Raw genomic sequence first — 17,084 nt, forward strand, 5'->3', positions numbered from 1 at the left:
CGTGTTCCCAATCTGTTCAGGATATCTTGCCTCATTCCACTTCTCTGGGGTACCATGCATATCTCTCTTAGGTTCTTTCCTGTTTCCCAGACTTTCTGTCAGTGGAATTGCAGACTGGCACTATCCTGATCCATGTATAAAATCAACATATGAGTGAATACATACTATGTTTGTCTTTTTGTGACTGTTACCCTCACTCAGAATGGTTTCTTCTAGTGCCATTCATTTGTCTGCGAATGTCAAGATTCTATTGTTTTTTTTTTTCTGCTGACTAGTACTCTACTGTGTAAATGTACCACATTTTCTCTATCTACTCTTCAGTTGAGGGGCATCTAGGTTGCTTCCAGGTTCTGGCTATTACAAATAATGCTGCTATGAACATAGTGGAACAGATGTCCTTGTTGGGTGAATTTGCATCTTTTGGATATATGCCTAGGAGTAGAATTGCTGGGTCTTGTGGTACATTGATTCACATTTTCCTGACGAATCTCCTTACTGATTTCCGAAGTGGGTGTACAAGTTGGTACTCCCACCAGCAGTGGAAGAGTGTTCCCTCTCTCCACATCCTTTCCAGCATAAATTGTCTTCGGTGTTTTTGATTTTAACCATTCTGACAGGAGTGAGATGGTATCCCAGAATTGTTTTGATTTGCATTTCCTTGATGGTTAAGGATGCTGAATACTTTCTCAAGTGTCTCTCAGCCACTCCACTATTGAGAATTCTCTATTTAGTTCTGTACCCCACTTTTGTTGAAGATGCTTTCTTTTTTCCATTGTATAATTTTAGCTTCTTTGTCAAAAATCAAGTATTCATAGGTGTGTGGGTTAAAATCAGGGTTTTCAATTCGATTCCATTGGCCTACCAGTCAATTTTTGTGCCAATACCAAGCTGTTTTCAGGACTATAGCTCTGTAATAGAGCTTGAGGTCAGGTATGGTAATGCCTCCTGAATTCCTTTATTGTATAGGGTTGTTTTGGCTATCCTGGGTCTTTTGGTTTTCCATATAAAGAAGATTATTGTTCTTTCAAGTTCTGTGAAGAATTGCGCCAGAATTTTGACTGAGATTGCATTTAATCTGAAGATTGCTTTTGGCAAAATTGCCATTTTATTATGTTGATCCTACCAATCCAAGAGCATGGGCGATCTTTCTATTTTCTGGTATCCTTTTTGATTTCTTTCTTTAGAGACTCAAAGTTCTTGATATACAGGTCTTTCACTTGTTCGGTTAATGTTATCCCCACATATTTGATGCTGTTTATGGCTATTGTAATGGGTGATGTTTCTCTTATTTCTTTCTCAGCCACTTATTGTCTGTATATAATAGGGCTACTGAACATTTTGAGTTAACCTTGTATCCTGACACTTTGGTGAAGGTGTTTATCAGTTCTAGGAGTTCCCTGAATCACTTATGTAAACTCTCATATCATCTGCAAAGAGTTTGGCCTTTTAACAGAGATGCAGTATGCTAACACATGAAAGTTGATTACAACTGACATAAACTACATGTAATTATCAAGCATCCTTACTGCAAAGTACTAGTATTTTTGGTGCTTGCTGTGAGTGGAGCCTTCATTGAGTTTCTGAATAGAAGTTGGTACACTTTATTTAAAGTTAACCAGTAAGTCAAGTTAACCAATAACTCATGCTGAGCATCAACAGAGATGGATCCCAGATAAAGATGGATGGGAAACTTGGATATGTCACTCTGTATATTTGAAATTTTTGTGTCTACTACAAAAGTAATAGGATGCATCCTACTACAAAATGTTTTATGGACAAAATTAGATCAAAGAAGCAGCTTTGAACCTAAATTCTTCCTGCAGTGGAAATAAGTGGGTCCAAAAACCCTTTTAATAGTCCCTGCAAGTTGACATATACTTACATATATTAATTAAAAATGAATACACAAAAATGTAATGAAAGAGGAGACATCAGAAGTGATCACATTGAAATTGTAGTAAGAAGCTTATGTGAATACCACAACAAACTGCATATGTTAGAAGGCAATGGTGAATTCTTAGAATAGTGTTATCTAGTATGGAATGATAAGTAAATAAAAATCTGAACACACCTATGAGAAATGCTCATTTTTAAATATTGCACTGAGATTTTAAAAAGAAATAATGTGAGGATACTCCTTTCTGAGAACCCTTCCTCTGGGGAGATGTGTTTCAAATTTATTAACAAGTCTACCAAGTTTAAAACAGTGATGATTGTCACAAACTCACTGAGGTGAGAAGCATTCAATGCCAAAGCCATATAAAAATACTAGAAGAAAGGAATATAATAAACCAATAAACATTCATGCAAAATTCCTGATAAATACTATCAAATCAAATTCAAAAGTACACAAAATGCCAAAACCAAAACTAAAACACAAATAAACATGTTTCTGAAATTAGTGGAATTTAATATTGGAATACAAGCAGGGATGACTCTAAAAAAATAACATTACATACAGCACATTAGTAAAATCATTGGTAAAATACAGACACCATCACAATTGATGAATTATGAAACTTACAAACAAACAATGATCATGAAAATACCCTTAATAAGTAATATATATATATATATATCCCACAAATAACAACATACTCAACAACAAAGGACCAAATTAAAAAGAAGGGGTCAGATGTCTACTATAATTACTTTTACCAGCACAGTGCTAGAATTTTTTTCCAGATAAATAAGACAAAGAAAGGAGAGGAACTGCCACCAGATAGGAAAGGAAGAAACACATGATCACTGTTGAAGTTGCTATACTCTTCTAGACTGAAGCCCCAAAGCCTTTTTAGAAAACATAAATTCAGTAGCTTCAAAAATCAAAACACAAAATAATTTGTATTTCTATAAAGCAATAATTAAAATATATCAATGAAATTTAAAAAGACTTAAAATAAAAATTACTTAAACTATAAAAGAAGTGATTGGTACAATAAGATGCTCTTTTACAACAAATTATGAAAGAAATTACAAGAGACTTGAATAAACTAGAAGGCACGAATTAGGATATTTTATATAGCATTGACTGTCCTGGAACTTCCTCTGTGGACTAGACTGCCCTTGAATTCACTGAGCTCCCCCTGCCTCTGCTTCCCAAGTGCTAAGTTTAAAAGTATGCACTACCACTGCCCAGAGGATGTTTAATATTGATAAATTAATATTACTATGTAAAAAGTTTTCACACAACCCCTATCAAAATTTCAATGATTGTAGTTTTTTTCAAAAGAAGACATAAGTAGTATAGAAATTCAAATGAATTCAAGGGAATATAACAAAATATTCTAACAAAAGATAAAGCTAGAATAACCTTCACATTTCAGGATTTCAAAACTTATTACAAAGCCAGAATAGCAAAAAATACACCATTTTGGTGAGATAAAGTCAGATGTGGAGACTGTTAGAATCCAACACAATATCTAGAAATAAACCTTCAAGTATGTGGTAAAATGATCTTCAGCAGAGGTGTCAAGGACATTCACAGAAGAAAGAAGAATCTATTCAACAAGTGATGTTGTGACAATGAGTAGCACTTATGCTAGTTTCAGGTCAACCCTATTAGTATTTACTTAAAAAAAGGAAAAAATAGCATAGGAAAACAAAGTGCCTCTTCTATCTACTGCAGAATTATTACAAATGAATGATAATGGTATATGCATGGGCCCTCACAGATTTGAAGACATTTGAACTGAATCCAATAATTGAGTAAGATATATATGACTTTTAAACCAAACCATGAAATATTAAATTATGTTTATGTGTAGGGATATGAATGATGCAGGTGCCTGTGGTGTCCAGACAAGTCTGATCTTCATGGAGCTAGAGTCATAGGCATTTGTGAGAGGTATAGGCAAATGTGAGCTCCCCAGTGTAGGGGCTGGGAGATTAAGTTCTGTGCAAGCGCATGATCTTGCTGTAGACACATCTCTAAACTATCAAACATGTTGGCAGGAAGGGGCTATCTCTGATAATAATTTACAAGTTTGTAGGGTGATTCTGATTGTATTTGATCAATCTACTTACATTATGTCTCCCTGTCTGTCCTTCCATGTTCATCTTGGAAGTTTGGGTTATTGTTGTTCTTCTCTATGAAGTAAGGGCCACAGAACTCCATAGACCCTCTGATTTAATTTTTAACTACTGAGAACTGAGTTGTCGCAGTAATATTGACAATTTTCTTTCAGAAGTTGTCTGGGAAGTTAGTCTAGTCTTCTAAACAAGCTTTGCTTATTCTTTGAGGGTTTTTTTTGTTGTTGTTGTTTTAAGTTAAGAGTTAAGAGATAAAGCAGGGGCATTCAGTATTTCCCCATACACTTTGAACTATGAACATAGCTTCAAATACAGATGCATGATGAACATTTTTCAAAATTGAAAGAAACAAATTATAGGGTAAATAGGTGAGTAGAGGAATTGGGTGGTATTTTCAGAAATACTACACCCAAAATATTAAGTACTTGTTGAAAATATCACTTGAAGAATTTGTTAAAACTTGAATTGTGATATTATTTTGAATGAATAACTATCAAATTTACACTATGATTAAATATTCTAAAACTAATTCTCTTTTGCTTTCAATTTAATTCACTCTAATTTTCCTCTTTGCCCTTAACAAAGTACTCATTTACTTGTCAAGACTCATTTTCATAGGAGGAATAAAATATGAGTGTCTAGTACTGTGTCTTTCTTAAGCATTTCACAGAAACTTCATGAGCAGACATGCTGTGCTGTGCCCTCGGGTCAGATTTACACTGAGAGTCATTGGAGTGCAATGAAATAGCAAAATGTATATTCATTGAAGAACTACTTCACATAGATCAGTTTGTGTGTGTGTGTGTGTGTGTGTGTGTGTGTGTGTGCGTGCGTGTGTGTGTGTGTGTTATTTGTCAGGGTGATGTATTAGACTTAACCAGAAAACCTATGTAATGTCAAAAGATTACCATAGAAGTCCATTAAAATGAACCATTCTCTATTTCATACACAATATGTATGCATATATAGCAACATCAAAAGTTATACATACACATATGATTCAGAAAGATTGTCCACACGTTGATTTCAATAACATTTGGAGCACTTACTTGTATCAGCCTCTTGGCTAGTCATTGGTTGACAACAACTAGTCTTATAGTATTTATGTTCTACTGAGAAGAGAGAGACACTTTTTAAAAGCACATGTAACATATAGTAATTATAGAAAATCATGAATCAGATGAGAATAGGGAAAGTTGCTTGTTACTTTAATAAGAGTATCAGGAAATGCTTCCCTTCAGGAAACAATACACAAACCCAGGAAGTAAGGTAGAAGGGTATTTTCAGTGATGAGAAGGATCCTAAGTTGTGTTCAGGGCAAAGCTGAGAGGTCAGTGTTGTTGTAACAGGGTGGTGGATTAGGACAACAGAGAATGTGATCAGAGGGACAATATCCACATCCTATGTGAGCGTTCATAATCATTAGTGGCAACTTTCTCTTACATCAAGAAAGAATTGAATGCTTAGAAGTGTGAGAGTTATCAGCAGCATCATTACTTTATAGGTTATTTCTCTTCAGTTCCTTGTGCTTACCGTTAACATTCATCCATGTAATGATCAGAATATAAATGGCACTCTTTACCAAAATATAACTTGTAATCTACTTTCCAGTTTTGATTTTGTACCCACTCAAGTAAGATAACATCATGGATTCACTAAAATATCACGCTCCTTAGTCCCAGGTTGAACCCAAGCGAACTGCTGTATAAAATGTACCTGATATAGTAGGCCATAGTTTATTGCAAATTATTTACTGTTATCTTGTGACTGAGTTTCTCCAAGTATTAGAGAGAGAATAGGACTGATCTACTACGAAGATTATGTAAAGAGTCCTACAGATGTTAACACTTTTTATTGTGTTTGCTGTTTCTTTAATAAACAAAGAGGTAACACATGAATAGCACAAAACACCTACACTTTAGTTTGAAGATAAAATTATTACTAAACCCCTTTGTATTGAGAGTGGTTGTGATAGATAAGCTTACAATACCTGGAACATTTTTCCTTTTTATATATGACTCTACTGTCTGAAGTTGGTTTGATGAGGAGAATAAAGCAATTTTCTTAAGAATTTGTATGAGTATAATGGAGTTAAAACATCAGTTACATGTTGTGAGCCAAGCATTAATTGGGGCAAAGATTTTTATCTCTTATTCTCCATTTATTTATCTAGAGTGGTCCATTTCTTTCTTTAATGTGGCAGAGACTTCATGCTGATTGTTAATATTAATCACCACAGAATGATACCACTTTATATAAATGACATATTTTAGGCATAAATAATCAACCGACTAGTGTCCATTATTTTAAAGTGTGAAAGTTAGGGTAACTGTATTCAAAGACCTAGACTCCTGCGATATTTACAACTGTATGTGGTGGGAACTCCACTGCTGTTATCATCACTGTGCAAAAACATCAAAGAAATATCTTTAGTAGAGTCATTGTCAGAGCTCATGGACCAAATACCCATGAGAAGGATCCCATAAGTGAGACTGACTGAAAGACAGATGTCTAGATTACATTTGCAGCTTTACTGACACTGTCTATATTAGTTTTCTTCCTAGGGCCAATGTCAAGTGCTAATAACTATCACTGTTATATTTTGAGAGAGTTGAGAAAATTTTCGTGCCTAAAACTTCCATAAACTGATGCTCTTTCTCAATCCTTAGAGGAGGAGGAATAATTGCTTTCTAAGTAAAAAATTAAAAAGTATAAGTAGAGTATAATTTCAATATCCAAAATACATAAGATTAAGAATGCATGGCTTTACTTGTTTTCAGTGTCCCTTCTGACATATGCCACTGTCCTCCACACCAACAGCAGCATCTTGCTTTTTCTTGCATGCTATTAAGCGTTTAATGTTAGAGCGTCAATAATCCCATTATACACTTATAAGGTCTAGGTCTGAAGAGCTATTGCTTAGAATGGGATAAGAAGCCATTAATCATTTAAAAATACCTCAAAGAGTTGGTATATTGTATACTGATTTCAGTCTAATTATTCATTATCATTGTCTAGCACCTGTTTGCCATTTTTCAAGGGATCCTATCTCACAGATGTTTTTCTAGCTGTGAAATAGTAATGTTTTGATTCTTTACAATTGTGAAAATCAAAAGTCTGTATCTTGGCCCTAACGAGCAGCCATTCTTTAAGCTTCCATGCCTTTGCTCAGAAGTAATTTTTCTCATAATCCTTTCTGACTATGGAGTTTCCTCCTCTTACCTGCTGGTCTTACAACCCTTTGGGAATTGCATTCAAAATTCCTAATATGATGCATCACTTGGTTATGCCTTTGGATTTTTCACAATAACACCATGAGAATAATTCAGAGACAATGTTATTACTAATTAATTAATTAATTATTTTTAAATTCATCTTGCTTCCAAATCCCCAGCACAGACTCATATTGGACCTGCATGTTTTTTGCCCGAAGAAGGAATGCTTGAAGCTTTCAGTACAGTCCATTCTGTGTCCTGCACAGATTATGGTCTGAGAAAAACACACTGGGTTTTCTGGATCACAGCATCATTCCTTTAAAAATCAAGGTTAAAATCATAGGATCATTGTCACATATCACTTACTGCTTTATAAAACCTATGAAGAGGGTACTCTTCTGTTTCAAAAATAGTTTTTATTGATTCTTTTTGTTTTTCACATCATGCATCCCAATCTCATCCCAGTCACTCTGTACCTGCCCTCCACTCTTATAACGTCCCCCCAAAAGGAAAAATTAAGAAGAAATAATAAAAACAAAATAGAAACAAATGAAAATATTAAAACACAACTAAGAATATTAATTAAAAAACAGAAATAAAAGCAAATAAACAACAAAAACACTTTGCTCCTCTGTCTTTCCAGCCTCTCCATCACCTCTTCATTAATCTTACTGGCATTGGGAGCTACTGTGTATCAAGCAGGATATATACCCTTTTGTTCAAACAAATTTACTTGCAAATGAACATTGTGGTATTGGACAGGTTCAAGGCTTCTGGTTCACTAATGCTGGATCTTTACTGAATCTTTGCTTGGATATCCAGCTCCAGTCCCAAGTCATGGCAATCTCTTGGCTATGGTTCTGAATGACCAGTCCCTTTATCCAGCAGGTCACATATGGATTAGAAGTTGGGGAGTGTCAGCTCAAAGCCCTGAATGTGTGTGTGCCTGGGTGGTACCTGAGTTGATAAGTCCCAGTTGCTGGAACCCCTCAAGTGAGTGGCTGAGTCAGTTCTTCATTGCCTCTGGGGCCAGCTCTCTCAAATGCAGGCAGGGGACAGCTTTCCTATGAGGGACAGGACCAGCTCTATGTTGTTGGAGTCATCGGGGTCACAATCCCAGGGCTGGTAAGGTTCAGGGTCAACTCAGCTTTGCCCTCCTACTTCAATACATGGTTCAACACATAGTCCACATTGGCCCCTATTGTAACATGGGTAACAGATATCAACACTGTCTCAGCTGCAGTAGGACCATGCCAGATGCAGTGAAACCATGGACCCAGACGTTGCCAGTAGCAGCAGCTTGCACCCAAATGTCACCATGTGGCTCTCAGATCAGCATGGATCTAGCAGTAGCATGGTTCCCAGAGTCCTAAGACTCCAACATGGCCCCAGGTGGTGGCCCAGAAGCTGGACATATTATAGCCTTCAGTGGTAACAGACACTGACATAGACACAGACCCTGACTGCAGCAGAGCTACAGAAGAGGGCATTCTTAAGGATCCAATTTCTTTTGTTTTCCTGCATCTATTTTGTCTGGATGTGCATGCCACTGCACATGTATGGAAATCACAGCCACTTTAGAAGTCAGTTCTTTTTTTATGATTTTCTTTTCATGTCCTGCCTGCATGTATGTCTGAGTGAGTGTACCAAATTCTCCAGAACTAGACACACAAAAAGTTGTGAGCAGTTATGTAGGTGATGGGAATCAAACCCTTGTCCTTCATAAGAACAGCTAGTGCTCTTAGCCATTGAGTCATCTTTACAGCCAATGGAAATATGTTCTGACTTTCCACTCTGTGGGTTCTAGATATTGAATTCAAGCTCCAGTCTAGGCTGTAGATGCCACTGAGCCATCTCAACAACACTCTCTTTTATAGTTAAAATAATGAAGAACTAAAAAGAGAAAGAATCTGTTTGGTAAGAGATAAAGAGACAGAAATTGAGACAGATATAGTGACAAAGAGAGAGACAGAGAGAAAAATGAATTCAGATTTGTGAATTTGAATGTCATGTCAAGAATCCAAACTCTTCTCAATTCCATGATACTGCCTCTATAGCTGCTAAATGAGTATTTATTCCATTACAAAGTTTATACTGAAAAGGTGAGATTTTTTTACAAGGGTATATATATGCTATCTAGTTAGCTTTTTATTTACTTTATACCTAGAACTTTTAAGTTTGAGCTCATTGCTCTACAACATCCATCCTTGTAGACTGTTCACAGTAACACTTACCGTGCATACTACGTATTGATCTGATAATTAAATAGACTAGTGTCCATTATGTTTCTGCCTAAAATACATGACACAATTTTAAATTTAGGAAAATTACTGACAAGAACATGCAGATTAATTTAAATCATAGATGGAGGGTTCCAAGCCACAGTTTTCAGAGGTTCTGTATAACTGAGACACTAAAAGGTGAGGAGATACTGATTTCATTTATTTATTTATTCATCTATTTACTTTTTCAGATGCCCAAAAATTTTAGTGAGTAGATTTTCCTTTAATTGCATTTTTTTCACGTTGAAAACTTTTTAACTGACATTAATGGCAAAGGCTGTGTTAAACTGTTGACACTGCCAGCAACAATCAAAAGAAAATAAACTGTTCTTTTGAAATGGACCAGGCATAACAGCCTGACTTTCACAGGAGACAGAGTCCTGCATATCTGGGTCAAATTACTCATAAGATACAGACAGGATTATGGGTTGTTTTGTTCAAAGTCACTGCAATCTTTCAAAAGGTTTTTACCCTTTCTATCTCCTTTTCCATATGGATCTGAACCTGGAAAAGAAGGGTTTGATAAAACTCAATTCAAGATTGAGTGCTCTGATATCTCTAAATCTGTGCTGATCATTATTTACTGCAATAAGAAACCTCTGTGGGGGCAGGCTAGATTGAGTGATGGCTGTTCTATGGATACATAAATAATTTATTGGGAGTCCTTGTATTGTTTCTGTTCCTTTAGCAGAATACTAGTAACATGTTGCTCCTTAGGGCCTCTTATGTGTGTAGTTTTTGTTTGTAGTCACTTTAGCAGTGTTGCATATGGGTTCTCAAGTAGTGGACCAATTAAAAATGGTTAGTTACTCCCATAACGTTTGTGCCACTATTTCCTCAGTATATCTTGCATGCAGGCCACTTTTGTAGGTCCCAGGGTTTGTAGGTGGGTGATACTGAGGATTACCTTCCTTTTTCCTCCAGTAGCATGCAGAATGTCTTCCAATACCATGAAGGCTATTCAGTAGAGTGTGGAGCTTCTACGTGGGCACCAGCTTGACTTTTCCATGTTTGATGACATATGTAAGTTGTATCTTCAGCAATAAGACCTTACCATTAGGCTAACTGAAAGCTTCGGGAGGAAGTGTAAATGACACAGTGTCATCCAGGCACAATAGGACACACATAAACATGCAGAGAGTGTGACAGCATACACAAGGCCTATACAGGTTCAAACCAGACAAAATTCCAGCACTGAGAAGAATAAGGGGACAAATACTCCTTCACTTAAGCAAGAAGCCATTTTTAATTGATACCTACTGGGAAACAAAAAGTCAGTTTTCTCCAATAGAGAATCAATGAGTATTGATAAAGAGAACATAAAATGGAGAGTTCCAAACTACAATGTTCTCAACTATGTACTTGTATAATAGGAGATGAGGGTGGCAGTCCCCATGCTGGGAGTAATTGGATAACACAAAGTGCACTCATGGCGTGTGTGTGTGTGTGTGTTCTGTATTATTTTATTTTTTGTTTTTGTTTTATGTTATTGTTTGGATGTTTCTGTTGTTGACTATGCTGTTTTGTTTCTTGTTTTGTTATTTTTGAGAGAGAGAGGAAACAGGAAGTTGGTTGGGTAAGGAGGTGGAGGTAATGGGGAAGAAGTTGAAGGACAGGAACTATATATCAAAATATATCAAATTTTAAGTAAAATGATTTACATCTTTTATTAGTGTGTTTGTGTATGAACACATGCATTTTATGCTTGAGTGTGCATACTGAAGTTCATACATGATGGTTGAGGAAAAATTTGTTGAGTCAGCTCTCTCCCTACATTTTAACCCAGGTTCTATGAATTGAATTTAGGTCTTCAGGCTTGCATTTAGTGGTTCCTTATCCCCCAAGCCACTTGGCAGCTTCCTCTGTACTCTAGTTATAACTTTTGCTCTTTGAAAGCATAGCTGCAGATGATTTGCGCAATTTTGGCCAGGGTTATATGGCCAGACTTGGACTCAGTACAGGTTAATGAACTCCAAGAAGTCATTAATTTAGTCAACATACATGTATGCTGTATGGGCGCCATAGTTGCTGAGATTTGTTATATTTAGCAAAATCACTGTTTTATAGTCCTCCTTCCTTCATTTCTTCCTTCCTCCTGTCTTTTCTTTCTTTTTTTCAAAGAAAAGAGGATTGCTACAAATTTTATAGAACTAAGGAATTAGATGCATATTTTTGTAAATTGGAAGACTTGAAAATCAACTTTATTTTCAATGGATTGTCTGAGTTGATGTGAGGCTTGCTAAATAGGCATACAGCCAATTTTAAGGAATGAACCTAGTATTTTTTTACTCTTCAGAATATTAAGAACAGGTCATAAGTAAAAGAAAATAGGAAATAAAGACCGGAGGTTGGGAAGCCTGGAGTCAGTTCAGACTGTCTGAATCACTTATTCTGTGGTGGTGATTTGAGCTGACAAGATGTTTTTGGAGGGATTGTGCTCTTCAACACTGTTTGCTTTGGGAAGTCAAGCCAGGATTTATTATGGCTGAAAGCCTTTACAGCTGTCGGATGGAGTGCGGGGTTCAGAGAGTTGAAAATATCAGCTGACATTAATAGTGTGAATTGTGATTTTGAATATTTGCAACAGTTGTAATGCAGAAAAAAGGCAGAAACTACATTTTGGGATTGCTGAGAGAAAAAAATGATATGTCCAACAAGGCCAGTAGTAATTCAGTATCTACTAAATGAAACCCATATATCTTAAATCCTGTATAAAGCACTGCTTATTAAAGTAATTACATTCATTATGAAGATGTCAGACTTAGGATGTAGAATTATTCATAGAAATTTCTGAGTATGATGTCTTCCCCAAAACCTGATTACTTCAGTTTAAATTGTGGTTACTACAAAGCACTGGATTTCTGTAAAGATACCAAACAAAATGAATTTGGAAGATGTGTGAATGACAAATGTACAGATCTGTCAACAGAGAGATTTGTATGGTGTTATTAAAAGCTGTCCTCTGTATTTAAGATCAAAGTCTTTCACACGTTTTAAGAATTAAATACATTTAATTCCAATTGTAGGATTGTGAATAATAAATGTTTATTAGGAAATTATATGCATGGTATATTATATGCCATATGGAAGACTCTAAATTTACTTGACTATATAATTCCTCCTACAGGAATAATCTCCTCAAACATATTTCTCTGAAAATGTATATTCTGAGTGGTAGGAAATCTTTCCATTATTTATAGTGGGTGATTACATGTATCAAATACATATCTTTTTATAGAGATTTTCAAATATAATAGGAACTCAACTTATTACTCAATGGATAAATGTAATAATGCCTATATTCTTACGTTCTGAGAAATTGTTCAATTTATTTCCAATTCATAAAATTATAGGTTCAAAGTTAGACAACAGCACATCTCAGAGACACTGTTACACTAATTTTAAGATGGACATGTTGATTTTAAGGACTCAGACTACTGTGCTATTATTGTAGCCTGAATTTAGTAGCACGTGCATGTGTGTGTGTGTGTGTGTGTGTGTGTGTGTGTGTGTGATACATATTGATGTTTTGACTGGATCCACATCTGGCAGCTTGGTTATGTTTTGACCAAATACTATTATCATAGGTAATGAAATATTTTCTTCCCTGTCTGCTATGTCTATATCTCCTGTTTATTTTGACTTCTTCATGATTTTGTTATCTTTTCTGATTTTCACTTGTTAAAAAACAGATCAATATGGTAATTGCATAAAGTTCAGATGAAAATTCAAACAAACCAATCTCAATTATAAACCGAGTGATTTTTACAAATAATACTCTGTACTTATCAGAGTTGGTCATTCTACCATCACTTTTGCAAACACTCTGTATGGTCTAAGTGGTTTTAAGGTAAGAATACCTAGTATGTGGTTCTTTTTCCTGTCTGTCTTATTTTATCCATATACCTATTTTAGTACTTACATTTAATATAATTTATCCTTATTTCCATTTCTTAAATACTCCATGTCTTGTGCCCTTTCAGCTGACACACAGGATGACGCTGGCTTATAGGCCATGCCCATGGTCCAGCATAGGTCTAGAAAGGATTCTGCTGTTCTTCATTCTAAAAGACAACAAGATTTCCTTTCAGAGAACTTAACTCATGCCGTCATCTCTCACTCCTCAATGTGATTATTTGATGAGTTTCCCATGAAGTCAGAGCTCAGTAATTGCTGCCATCAAATGTCTAACATCTTCCTTCATGGTTCTACTTAAAATTCCCATAGATACATCTGCACAGGATACTTGTCTCATACCTAAAATCACCATTGTTTATAAAAGAAGAGCTTCTGAAGCAAAAGGGTTTTGTCTTCAAGTATTCTGAATGGGAATGTCCAATTTCATCAAAGATTACACAAGGATACTTGGAATCATCTCTTAAATTAAATGGAATTATAACACATTTATAAGACATCTATTGGTCTAAAACATATCATCAAATGTTCTGTTGAACATGAAGGCAAATGTGCTATCATCCCAACTCACAAAGTTTACACTATCAGGGGGGATAATACATAGGCATGTGTTATCTTGTCCTAGTTCATTTGCAGTAGGAGATGGAGGATTGAAGCTCCTTATATTATGGTAAATCAAGACAAAGAGTAGCACTAGGATCTTAGGTTAAGTATGGTCTTCATAAGCCCATCAATATTGAACATTTAGGGAGGCCTAGTCTTGATCTCCTAAAGCTTTCACAGGCTTCCAAAATGGCACCACCAGGCGGACACCAAGCTTTCAAAGTATGACCTTAGAGAGACATGTCATATCTAAACAATAATGGAAAATGCCCCAGTTAGACTGAGGAGAACCAATTCCTTTGCTAAGTATCCAGTTACTTAGTTTGTTACATTTTTGTGTTCATAGAGAACTTCACATTCTTTAATCTCAAATCATGTAGATAACCTCACTTTAAATATGGGAGTAAAGCAGCAATTATTTTTCAAGCTGTTACTTTTAAAATATAGTATGTCAAAAAGTTTTGTGACACATTGCAAGTTAAAACATTCAAATCTATTCACATTGTCATTCATCCTAAACCCCCAACTATTGCATGTTGTTTGGTGAATTCTGGTCTGACAGATCAAAGAGAGGTAGGCTTTGAATTGTTTGTGAAAGACCATGTGGGAAACAGTAATGTAGACATACATCAATCCTAAATGATGGGAGAATTTCATGTCTCTGTTGTGTATGAGTGTTAAAATGTGTATGGGTGTGCATGAGATGTCCAAAGGTTTATGTCAAGTTTTTCCCTCATTCTTCAGTATATTTATTGAGTCAAGGTCTGTCTAGGAACTCAAAACTCTGTGAATCAGTTGGTGTAGGTAGCCTGATTTCCCCAGAGATTTGTGAATGCCTTGTTTTCTAGAGGCTGCCACATCTACTTGTCTTTTTATGTAGGAGAAATAGATTCTAACTCTTGCCCTCATAGTTGCAATACTTAATCCATCATGCCCAAGTCTAACCTTAAAAAAAGATTTGTTCTGGCCACTTTGCTGAAGGTGTTTATCAACTCTAGGAGTTCCCTTGCGGAGTTTTTCAGGTCGCTTATGTAAACTATCATATCATCTGCAAATAGTGAAAGTCCTGAAAACAGCTTAGTATTGGCACAAAAATAGGCAGGTAGACCAATGGAACCCAACTGAAAACCCTGATTTTAACCCACACACCTATGAGCACTTGATTTTTGACAAATTAGCTAAAACTATACAATGGAAAAAAGAAAGCATATTCAACAAATGGTACTGGGTACTGGTATGCAAAAGACTGCAGATAGATCCATGTTTATCGCCTTGTACAAAACTTAAGTCCAAATGGATCAAAGATCTCAACATAAATCCAGCCACACTGAAACTTTTAGAAGAGAAAGTGGGAGATACTCTTCAATGAGTTGGTACAGGAGACCACTTCCTGAACATAACACCAGTGGCACAGACACTGAGATCGACAATTAACAAATGGGACCTCATGAAACTAAAAAGTTTCTGTAAGGCAAAGGACCCAGTCAACAAGACAGAAAGGCAGTCCACAGAATGGGAAAAGATATTCACTGACCCCACATCTGACAGAGGGCTAATCTCCAAAATTTACAAAGAACTCAAGAAGCAAGTCTCCAAAATACCAAAGGATCCAATTAAAAGATGGGGTATAGAACTAAACAGAGAATTCTCAATAGAGGAGGCTAAAATGGCCAAGAGACACTTAAGAAAGTGCTCAACATCCTTAGCCATCAGGGAAATGCAAATCAAAACAACTTTGAGATACCATCTTACTCCTGTCAGAATGGCTAAAATCAAAAACACCGAAGACAATTTATGCTGGAGACGATGTGGAGAGAGGGGAACACTCCTCCATTGCTGGTGGGAGTGCCAACTCTTACAGCCACTTTGGAAAGCAGTATGGAGATTCCTCAGGAAAATAGGAATCAATCTACGACCAGACCCAGCAATTCCACTCTTAGGCATATATCCAAAGGAGGCAAATTCATACAACAAGGGCATCTTCTCCACTATGTTCATAGCAGCATTATTTGTAATAGCCAGAACCTGGAAGCAACCTAGATGCTCCTCAACTGAACAGTGGATAGAGAAAATGTGGTACATTTACACAATGGAGTATTACTCAGCAGAAAAAAAAACAATGGAATCTTGAAATTCACAGGTAAATGGATAGCACTGGAAGAAACCATCCTGAGTGAGGTAAGTCAGTCACAAAAAGACAAACATGGTATGTACTCACTCATATATGGATTTTAGACGTGGATCAGGAGAGTGCCAGTCTGCTCTTCCACTGACAGAGAGTCTGGGAAACAGGAAAGAACCTAAAAGATATGCATGGTACCCAAGAGAAGAGAAATGAGGCAAGATCCTCTGAACAGATGGGGAACACAGCAAGGGGTGGGGGGAGGGGGACCTGGGAAATAGAGAGGGGGAGAATTGGAAGAGAGAGTAGGTCGTGGAGGAACAGGACGATTGACTGGAGGGGTAGGATAGGGGGAAGAGGGAATCATAGGTTAGAAGACAGATCAAGCACCATTGTGACCTCTAGTGACATAAACAAATGACACCAATTGGCAAGCTAAGCAATAGTGTAGAGACCACCTCGAATGCCCATTCCTGATAGTGAACCTGATGTCTATAACCATCCTGGAGCCATCATCCAGTGACTGATGGAAGCAGAGGCAAACGCCCACTGTTAAATACTGAACAGAACCCAAGGAACCCAGCGACAGAGAGAGAGGAGCAAAGAGCAAATTGGCAAAGAATGGACTGGCAAAACCAGCACAGACAGCTGATCAGAACAGGGGAGAGCTCTTGGACCCCAGACCGATAGCTGGAAGGCCAGCATGGGACTGATCCAGACCCCCTGAATATGAGAGTCAATGAGGAGGCCTGGGCTACCTATGGGGTCCTGAGCAGTGGATCAGTGTTTATCCCTCGAATACTAACAGACATCGTGTGTCCATAACACAAAGAGGGTTGCTCTCTCTGCCTGGACTCTTAGGGAAGTGCCTGAACCCTACCCTGAGTGAAATGACAGACTCTAGATATCCCCTAT

The 17,084-nt window shown here is 36.7% G+C and overlaps 1 long non-coding RNA gene across 1 annotated transcript in view; it reads right to left on the reverse strand.

Annotated features, from left to right (window-relative positions):
• The window catches only part of LOC121143444, an 87,353-nt gene extending 71,051 nt beyond the window's left edge, over nucleotides 1-16,302 (reverse strand). Inside the window, exons 1-2 of the long non-coding RNA XR_005880629.1 lie at nucleotides 16,266-16,302; nucleotides 13,452-13,593 (exon numbers count right to left, since the gene is read on the reverse strand). This is a non-coding gene — a long non-coding RNA (uncharacterized LOC121143444). The remainder of the gene's footprint in view (nucleotides 1-13,451; nucleotides 13,594-16,265) is intronic.
• Nucleotides 16,303-17,084: the final 782 nt, after the last annotated feature.

Source organism: Mesocricetus auratus, unplaced genomic scaffold (assembly GCF_017639785.1).
Source record: "Mesocricetus auratus isolate SY011 unplaced genomic scaffold, BCM_Maur_2.0 Super-Scaffold_100013, whole genome shotgun sequence".
In the NCBI taxonomy this organism is placed as follows: Eukaryota; Metazoa; Chordata; class Mammalia; order Rodentia; family Cricetidae; genus Mesocricetus; species Mesocricetus auratus.